Source organism: Perca fluviatilis, chromosome 3, assembly GCF_010015445.1.
Source record: "Perca fluviatilis chromosome 3, GENO_Pfluv_1.0, whole genome shotgun sequence".
Taxonomy (NCBI): domain Eukaryota; kingdom Metazoa; phylum Chordata; class Actinopteri; order Perciformes; family Percidae; genus Perca; species Perca fluviatilis.
Window position 1 is genome coordinate 28,348,079 of NC_053114.1, and position 10,000 is coordinate 28,358,078.

At 44.0% G+C, this 10,000-nt stretch overlaps 1 protein-coding gene across 2 annotated transcripts in view; it reads right to left on the bottom strand.

Annotated features, from left to right (window-relative positions):
• Positions 1 to 10,000, bottom strand: part of gse1 (Gse1 coiled-coil protein) — a 180,727-nt gene that overhangs the window by 108,549 nt on the left and 62,178 nt on the right. The window lies entirely within an intron of this gene.

Genomic DNA, 10,000 nt, shown 5'->3' on the forward strand with positions numbered 1-10,000 from the left:
AAGTTAGCATGACTCAACCTTGGACCAACCACATGGAGAAGATGACTTATCTCTTCATGTGAGATAACTCTAATCTCCTCTCGTCGCTACACCTACTGTATGCTAATGCAGTCTGCACAAAAACACGGAGCGATTTAAACATAAGCTCTATGGTGAACGATGATCAGGTGCGTTTCTGTGTTAGTACGAACAGTCGATTGTTGTTACATCTCCCCAGAAGATACAGGTCGCACTGTACCTTCTTCTGGAGCATACACACAAGCATACACAGACGTAGTCGTAGGTAAACGCAAACCTACAAGCCTACTCATACAGCATGATACACGATGCAGAGAGAAGTACTGTACGCTCTCCTGTGAGACTGGGAGACAGATGGTTGCTAATGGTTCTGACGGATAACACAACCACACAAATACACACAGAGAAGACACACAAACCACACCAGGCTGGTCAGGATTTCATAGGCTTTTTGAAATGCTCACTGTGAGAGATGGACCTTATAAACAGCCACTCTTCAGCTGACCTCTTGTTTATAGCAACAGTATCATACACAGAGGGAAAGCTCATAAAGAATGAAACAGATCTGCCTCCCTCCTCCCTATCTGTACAGATCTCTTTCTCTCTCAGTCTCGGTTTTTTTCCGCGATTAGCGGTCCTCTCCTTTGCTTAACCTGCCTCCTCGCCAAACCAACTCCTCACTTTCTCTTAATAAGTCTGTTTGGATGCAGCGCACACTTGAAGAGTCCTCACACAAACACAGACTCTGATACATACACAGGCAAACTCCTGTGACTCGCTGCCAGCTCCACTCCCCTCCTGTCACACCCTTCTCTCATCAATTTCTCCTCTGTAACAGAGAGAGGCACGTCTGACTTATGGAGGATATCAATATCTCCGACTTAAAGGGGAGGGAGGGGCACACACGCCGGGCTTCTTTTAAGACACCTCGTAAAGCTAAATGATAGCTGAAGGGGACGAGAGACGAAGAGGGGAAGGCGGGGAGAGAGAGACGGAGGGAGGGGAAGCAAGTGCCAGTTGTTAACGTGATGTCAGGACACCGTAAATAACTGCGATAAAGATCTACAGCGTGTGTGTGACGTTTGTGTGTGAGGTATGTTGGTAGTATTAAGAAGGTTAAAAAGGACTGAGTGATTGAGTGAACGAGTGATCACCTGCTGTATACAGTATATGTGTATTTGACGTTTTACGTCGGACACGGTCGACACAGTGTGTATTATCCACTGCCTGGTCCTACCTGGGGATTTATGCTAACTGCCAGTGTCCGACATGTCTAACACTGGGCTGTAAATAGCTGTCTGTCTCTGGTGACATTGCCAAACTGTCCATAAACCCGTCACCTACGACAGTTTCAGTCACACAGGACAGGACGGGCCAGGCAGCCATTAAACTCAGTTTACACTATACTGTGTGTGTTGGGGGCGGGGGGCTGTGCTGCATGCATTTGGATGTCTCAAGGAAGAAATTAAATGTATGCAGGAAGAGTGCAAGGCTGGGGCTTTGTGTGCATCTAAATATTCATGATGCTGTTAAAGGGTAAAGGTTGACACAGGTTGAGATTCTCAGCGCTTTTTTGTAAACATATACATCACACTATAGTTAGGCCTTTGACATATAGAGTACAAACACACACACACACACACATGCAGCTGGAAATACACACACCTGTTGACACACACACACACACACACGCACACAGATGTGCTTCTGAATGAGGTCATGGAGTCAGTGTTGAACTGAGGAGAGGATCAATAGAGCTCTGAGTGTTTGTGCACCTTTTGCCTCCCTCCCACATTTTCTATGCCTTTTCGAGATCTCGAGATCTCTCCATCTATCATCTTTCTCTCCCTTTTTTCCCGATAAATAAAACCACCACTGCTAACACAAATACAATAGAGCAGCAGCCATTACAACAGGGTATCTGTAAATACCCATAAACTGCTATATGCCATCTCTGCTGTGTGGTATAGCTGTCAGCACTGTATGAGTGTGTCTGGACGTGTCCCAGAGGCTGTGTTCATTCTACTGTGGGAGACCTATGGCTGGTGACTCCAACTCACTGGCACCCCACTAGCAATAGCACGGATGTGATAGGCAGATGAAAAGAGAACAAGGCAGTGATAGAACAACAAGCAGAGGAGAGGCAGAGAGAACATGTAAAGGACAAAATGCTTTCTTCCCTGGTTGGGAGCATCTCATTTTTTCTCATTAGAGAACTCATCTGAGCTCAGAGGATAAAAGGAGGACTGATAGCGGGTATTTCTCTCTCAATCCATCTCTCCCTCTTTTTCTCCCACTGTGCACACGCCACCTAATTAATTACACCCTACCATCGCTCTGCTACGACAACCACTGCCGGCTAATTAACGGCACGCCTCAATCATGACCCCTTTTCAAGGGTTCTGGATGTGTTTGTGTGAGATAGAGAGATGGTGGAGGAAAAGTATATGTGTGATATTCAGTGGAGAGAAAGAAAAAAAGCAGGGAAAAAAGGTGGGGCAGAGAGAATGATACAAACAAATGGACGAAATATAGCTAATAAGAATTGTTGAGAACAGCAGAGGTAAAAAAAATAAAAAATGCATGCAATGCACACATAAGGAGTTGAACACTTTGATGTGACAGACAGATGCTCAAGAGAAGAGAGAGAGAGGGGGGGCCAGGAGATATAGGGAGCAACTCCTCTCCACGCTCAGCTGGACTCTATCAGCCAGGCTGGAGCCAGACAGGCTGGTGGGGAGTCCCAACTACAGGGTGTCTCACCCCGGACATGTCACTCCCAATCCCCCCTGAGCCTGCCTGAGCCTGGCCAGACCTCAGTGCTGCTGCTGCCTGCCACGCCAGGCTTCATGGCTCCTACTGCCCCAAACACAGTCATACTGATCGTATCAGAGAGAAAAATGGAGCGAGGCAGGGCCTACAAAAACACACATAGGCTGGACAAGCTGCACACCACGTACGCCACATGTAACATTGTCACGGCTGAATTGAGAGCGAGAGAAATGACGGGAGAGAGACGGAGAGGGAGGGAGCTATAATTTGTTTAGTGTATGTGATTGCATTAGTGTAAGGGTCATATTATTCTTCACCCACGTCACACAAACAGAGAGCTGAAGCCCATTGGGGCAATCATAACATTAATAATGCTTGACTGGGGCCAGACAGATACATATACACACACTATATATATATACTCATACCCACACATGTTTCCTGTGATCTGCTCAACAGTTTGTGTAGAGATTGAGGGTTGGGAGTGAGAAGATAAGGTGAAAAACAGAAAAGGGGGACCATAGAGGAAGTAAAATATATGAGAACAGAAAAATATAGTTAAATGAAGATAAGCTAAAAATGTCACAGAATTTAGCAGTGCTCAGCAACTAATAATTACCTGTCAAAATGAATCTTATGAGTGATTAATTAATATTGTTAAAGAAGAACAACGAAGAACCAACTGAAAACCATGGTAAATACATCCAGAGATTGTAACTATACAAGTGAGTGTTATTTAACATTCTCTGCATCTAGTAGCATCCTCATATTTCATCTTGCAAAACAAAAAATATCTGTATAAATATTTTTGCTTTGGGTGAAATAAGTAATAATGAGGTCAGGGAAATTCTAAATAAATATTTCTGTCAGGTAATTGGAATTTTTTATTTATTTAGTGGCTGATCACACAGGGGACTTTTTTAAATAGCTTGAAAAGAAGCTATAGGACAGGATAAGTCAATATACTGTGACTTTAAAAATGTAATATTTGTGCACCAAGGTGTTTGAAAAATGTTAATAAGGACAGAAAACAGGTGAAAGTGATAATTACTCAATGTTATTAACAATGGTTGAAAAAAATGGTTAAATAATGATACATTCATATAACCCCCTAATCCATTTTAAAAGTGTTTAGTTTTTTTCCGTAATACGATAAAACAACCGTGATTAAACAAAAAGTGACATCTAAATCGTCATCATCACTAGGACACTATAAATGGAAAATAAGAGGACAATAGAGCGACAAAGAAAGAGTGAGAGTGAAACAGAATGTACTAGTAATAGGCCAAGAGCAGAGTAGAGAGTCCATGTTCGCTGTCAGCCATTAACATGGCCGGGACTAAATTATTCACTGCACCCCGTCACCCTACACAAGCCTGGGCTAACTCAGACTAAAGAGGGCTGTGTGTGTATGTGTGTGAGTGAGTGTATGTGGTCGAGTGTACGTGTGTGAGAGAGGGATTCCTTTTAAAGAAGGGGCTCAGTATTGCCATCCTGTGGCTAGAACAAGTACGATACGGTGTACAAGCCATTTCTATTACTGTAGTGCACACAAACACACACACACACACACACACACACAAACACACACACACACACACACACTGGAATAAGAAATGGGTTTAGATGATTCTGAAAAACATGCACGCCCTTTGAGTGTCCTGTGCAGAAACAAGCACTCACATCTACACAAACATACAAGCACACATACAGTACACTGTGCGCAAACATAAAATAAACGAGGAGAAACAGAGAACTGTTTTGTGTAGAGGAAGCTGATTTCCATGCAGCCTGCTGGTTTACTATGGAACAGGAGAGACTGGTTAGCAGGAGCAGCTGGGCAAACAATACAACCTCACCTGGAGTCATTTACATGGATTGTGTGTGTGTGTGTGTGTGTGTGTGTGTGTGTGTGTGTGTGTGTGTGTGTGTGTGTGTGTGTGTGTGTGTGTGTGTGTGTGTGTGTGTGTGTGTGTGTGCACAGTTGTTATGTTGAGAGGGATGTCTCCTGTTGCTGCTCTTCTTCATCATGTTCCTGAAAGTGCAGTTGGCAAGGAAACCAGAGAGAGAGAAAGAGAGAATGAGAGAGAGAGAGAGAGAGAGATGAGAGAGAGAGAGAGAGAGAGAGAGAGAGATAAGAGAAAAAAAAATAAGAAGGAAAGAAAAGGCAGACAAATAAGAGAGGAATAATAAAGGGGGAAGGAAGGGAGGTGAGAGAGGGGAAGGAAAAAAAAAGAAAAAAAAAAAAGAAAAAAAAGAGAAAAAAAAAAAAAAAAAAAAAAAAAAAAAAAAAATATGACAAGCTTTATTACAGTCCCACCTGCAGTGAGACAGCAAAAAGCACTTAGCCTCAGCCGAGTCGCCTGACAGTGGAGGACAGTTTGAGAGGGAGGGAAGAAAAGAGGGATCGACGAGCAGAAAGCAAGGAGAGAGAGCGGGTGGAGGTGGAGACAGGGAGGCTGGGTGGGAGGAAGGGATGATTGAAGTCATGGGGTTACAGAGGGAGGGAGAGAAAAGGAGAAAAAAAGAAAAAGGAGTGGGAAAAGGTGAACATGACAAGAGCATAAGGAAAAACAAAATTAAAGGAATGGATCAAATATTGCTCAGTTGTTAAGCTCACATCACTGACAAAACCCTGTTTTCATAAAAAAAAAGAAAAAAAGAAAATCATCTCTATAAAACACTTCACACAAATAGTGTTTTGTTGTAGAGCAAGGTTTTCTTATGTATGTCCATGTGCTGTAAATGAAAAGAGACACACACATACACAACACAGCCTGCTGCCAGCTCTGAGCGTGCAGGCAGTCAGGCTTAATCCTGCTTGAACACCTGTTTCCTTTGTGAGGTCAAGGGTTAGAGTCTGGAGGTCTCTCACTAAGTGGTCATCTTTGTTAGGGCTACTGCTGAAACATGTCTGTAACCTGATCTCAATGCCCTACACTGAGCGTTAACCTCACATCGGGTGGCCTCACCAGCTCCTAAATATAACTTCTCCCAAGCCCCAAAAGAGGAATTCTTTGGTCCACGTTGCACTAAGTAGAGTTATTATATTATATATATATATATATATATATATATATATATATATATATATATATATATATATATATATACACTGTAGAATGCAGGCAAACATTCAGCCTCAAATAACGTAACAAACTCTTAGATGCTTTTTGCTGTCATCAATTTAGTGCAATCCATGCAATGTGTGAGAAGGAAATAATTAAAGGGGTGAAATGAAGAGAGGGTTATTACTTCCTGAACGGCGACAGCTCGCATCTATTAGCCCTACAGCCTGCTGATGTATCTGCTGATGAGCTATGGCCAAGTAATGACGTGCTCCGCTGGCTGTGAATCCATAGTTCTCCCTAAGTCTACTCTTTCTGGCTCCCAGGCTCTGGATGGAAAACCACAGTCACTAAATCAAACCCATCAGGAGGGAAGACGAGAGAGAGTGAGGGGGGGAGAGGGGGTTAACGGCCTGTTTCTCAGCCTTTCGGAGAGAGGAATGTGTTGGAAAGGGTACAAATCAACCAGAAGTGACTTCACAATAAGGTCACTGTGACCAGAGGAGAATCCTGACTCAAATGGTAGACACGCACAAACACACACTCACAGAAACAAACACATTAAGCACACACATGCAAACACAGTGAGTGATTGAGTCGGGGCATAACCCCGTGCCCACCCTGTGAGTGGCTAATAACCGTGGCACAGTGCCAAACCCACTGTCTCCTGACTAATTCCCCCATGCCCGCCAGGACTGGCGCCACACTGCAGAACAGAGCTCTGTTTCTCAAAAATCCTGTGATCATTACATTACCAAATTACTCAAATAGATGGATGAACAAACAGCCACAGAGGCCATCCAGCTAGCTTGCCCCCTGAAGAAAGGATATAATCTAAAAGACAATGGGAACACTGTGAATTAAAATGTGTTTGTTGAGACTGCTTCCCCTCACACAAACACACACACACACACACACACACACACACACACACACACACCTCAACGCCCACTCTGCTGGGCTGGAAAAAGAGGGCAGTAAGGTGGCGTTCTGCCAAGCGTGGTGCTGCCAAGAGACTCGGTATACCCTGGTCTCCAGTGGCATGTTAATCGCGTGCACACACACACGCCAACACACACACACACACACACACACACACACACACACTTCCATCTGCTGTGCTTCATGGGAGCGGTGGCAAGCTTGTCACTGTCATTCGAAGTTAGCCCACCCTCCTGTCATCCCTACTGAGGGTGACAAAAGAAAAGAAGAAAAGAGAGGGAGTCGGGGGGGGGTGGGGGTTGCATGGCATTCCTCTCCATGCCTCCTCTGTCACTCTCTGATCTCTCTCTCCAAACACATCCCCTGTCGTCTCTCCATTCAGTGTCCTTGTCTTCCTCTCACCATCCTCCCCACAACTTCCTTCCCCACATCCCAGCACACTATTCCTGTCATCCCTCAGCTCTATTCTTTTTCACACAGCTACTCTCACTCTCCACCTGCTGCTCTGTTCTCTGGACAAGAGATACAAGGATGCGTAGCTATAAACTCTCTCTCATGGACAGACTGTTCCTCATTTAATGTGTGTGTGTGTGTGTGTGTGTGTGTGTGTGTGTGTGTGTGTGTGTGTGTGTGCGCAGTGAATATGCTCTTGCAACATGGCTGTTTATGGATTTAACCTCACTGCTGTGTTCTCCATGCAAGACTCTTAATGTAAAATGTTAACCACAGCGGCTAAAGCAACAGCTCAGCCATTGATCCTCCTCCCATGAAAGGCGGATTGCCAGATACTGTGAATTTCCCCCCTCTGTGCACCAACCAGCACCCACACACCCTATCTTCAGTGGTGCTCCATGCTCCCTCAGTGGGTATTTGTAATTGTATTGAACTGGCCAGCAGCCAAGCACACAAGACTGCCAAGTCTGCCGAGTCCAGCTGTGCCATTGCAATCAAAACACACTCACAGCCTACCTCATGACAATTAGGGTTGGGCATCGAGAACCGTTTCCTACTTGGAATCGTTTCAAAAATTACGATTCCATCGGAATCGTTTCTTTATTGGAATCGTTTGGAGGATTTGGTTTCAAAACTGATCATGGGTTCCAAATTTAACGTGTGCAAGTTTTGGTTTCCGTAGCGGCCAGGCACTTGTTGTTTTGCAGCCTTGGAGCAAAGTAAGCGGTGCCTTAGTGTGGCTTTATTTTACATTGAAAAAGCCCCGTCAAACTGCAACCCACCTTTGAATCAAAATAAAACTTTCCTCTTATTTGTGAAATAAGCATGTGACCCATTTAAACCCCACCCCTCAAAGAATCGGAATCGAGAATCGATAAGAACCGGAATCGAAAGGAAGAATCGGAATTGGAATCAGAATCGTTATATACCCCAATATATAATATCCAAACACTGCCCAACCCTAATGACAATCACATCATCAGCACGTTAAATTCCAAGACACACACATACATGTACACACAAACATAAATGTACATATCTCTGAATGTATGAACTTAGTATGACAAGATTGGGGGGAGAATGCTGTGATGAAACAGTAAAAGGGACCAGAATAAATGTTGAAAAAGGTTACATTTACACCACTCTTACCTCTTGGTGCTTAAACAGTGGAGACAAAGAAGAGCATAATGGTACAAATTTCCTCACCATATATTTTCCCCTTTACATTAGTCCTGTTTGACCCTCCCTCCATTAGATGTCTATGCAGACAGTACAGCAGGGAGGTTGTTCCTTTTTCATTCACCACTAATAGTGATGTATTGACTGTGTGGTTGTTTTGAGCCTGAGGGACAGCTGATGTATGTGAAATGTTCAGTGAATGTGTTCATGGGCCTGAAGCACATTGTGGTCAGCCCAGATGTCACATCCTCCCCACTCCAGCATGTTTCCTGTCTGATAGGGGCTCATGATAGGCCGCAACATGTTGGGACATTTGAAATGAGAAATGGGAACCTCTTGTCTGCATATATATGGAGATCTCCTTAACTCACATAATGACAACACCACAATGCAATGTGAAAGCACACCGCCTCCCTCTCTCTGTATGCCATTGGTCAAAACAAACATTTACATTAGAGCTTTGACCATTAAGCCAATAAATATTCACACACGCACAATTAAAATCAAACTGGAGTTGACAGCAACTGTCTAAAATCATAAGCCTCTCCTTTTAGCTTTACTCTAGCTGTTTCATAGGGGCCCATTTAATGATTTAAATCCAACACTCTTAAGATCATGACAGATTGTGCACCTCTCTACTCTAGTTGGTGTGAACACCGCCAGCGTGTCTTGTGTCACGTTTCCAGCCTGAGCGGAGGAAATGGGCCGTGTCATGTCAGTGTGAACTGCAGCGCAACACGCATGATGGAGAACACTTAAATAACTCATGAAAACCCTGTTCTCAACCCACACTAGACCACTGGGAGGAATGTTCAGTCTTCTGTGCGTATGATTGTGTCTGTGGATGTGCGGTGGCCCTGTTTGTCATGACTGTTTAACCAGGTGCCTTTGAGTGTGTTGTGGTTGAGCTAGTGTGCCTGTGTGTGTATGTGTGTGTGTTTTCAGTTGGAAAGAGAGCTTAAGATGAGTTTCTGTAAACGACAGGGGGGCCCTCACGGCTAAACAGATATAGCCTTAGAGAAAAGAGAGAGAGAATGGCCTGAGCAGGAGGGAGTGGTAAGCAAGAGAGAAAGATACTGTAGAGCAGGATGAGAGAAAGTAAAAAAAGGAGGGTGGAGAGTTAAGTAAATTCCATTTACAAAAAGTCCTGTGTTTATAAGTGTAAACACACACAAAAAAGGAAGAGAACAGACACCCTGCAAAAAGGCAGTCCAGCTATACTGATTACAGGAGACAGCTGCACTTTCCACATAAACGCACTGAGCTCCAAAACCCACTGTAGTGATGGCCTCCCTCGGGGCATACTCACACACACACACGCGCTTGCATGTCATTTATTTTTTGTGTTAGTGCCTGCTTCATCATGACATCTTCCAACTCATCTCTCAGTCTTGTTTTATCACTATCATCCTTTACTTCACCAGCATCCCAACAATTTGCTTATTCATCTATCTGGCTGAACACTATACTGCAGATGAAGGAGATGTGAACGAACCTATAATTCATTGCTCTGGGTCAGGGATGGCAGCAATAAGAAACTGCTGATTACTGATTAGCGGTATGCAAAA